The 466-nt window shown below is 34.5% G+C and overlaps 1 protein-coding gene across 1 annotated transcript in view; it reads right to left on the bottom strand.

Moving 5' to 3' along the window:
* The window catches only part of LOC109825221 (3-hydroxyisobutyryl-CoA hydrolase-like protein 2, mitochondrial), a 27,826-nt gene that overhangs the window by 1,943 nt on the left and 25,417 nt on the right, over positions 1 to 466 (bottom strand). The window lies entirely within an intron of this gene.

The raw sequence follows: 466 nt of genomic DNA on the forward strand, positions 1-466 counted from the left end.
AACAAGTCAAAAATAATTAATTTGAAAAAATAAAAGGTCAAACCAATGTAAACATACCTAGGGAACTATTGCTAAAATTACAAGACAGCAACAGCATTCTCTCTTTCAAGTAAAGAAGGTAGAATGTAAAAATTACATCAACTATGTGCTTGGACAACTAATATATTGCCTGTGCCAAAAAGGCAGAAGCAAGGCACTTTACAAATGCTTGAATTGTCCAGATTTTGTCGATAAATGATTTGATAAAGCAGATATTGGCATCTATAAATGCAAGAGTAGATTTTGCCAATGAACGAGAAGATATCCCTATCATCGCAGTCTTGTGGGTGGCACTGAATAGACTTCTGTTTAATGGAGAAGATCAAAAGAAAACATATATGTCTTGACATATATTTGTGATGACAATATACATGACAGGAATGGCCTGATCATCTACTTATTTTGAGGGGTCCAGCTTTACCAACCC

The sequence above is a fragment of the Asparagus officinalis genome, chromosome 10, assembly GCF_001876935.1.
Source record: "Asparagus officinalis chromosome 10, Aspof.V1, whole genome shotgun sequence".
Lineage (NCBI taxonomy): Eukaryota > Viridiplantae > Streptophyta > Magnoliopsida > Asparagales > Asparagaceae > Asparagus > Asparagus officinalis.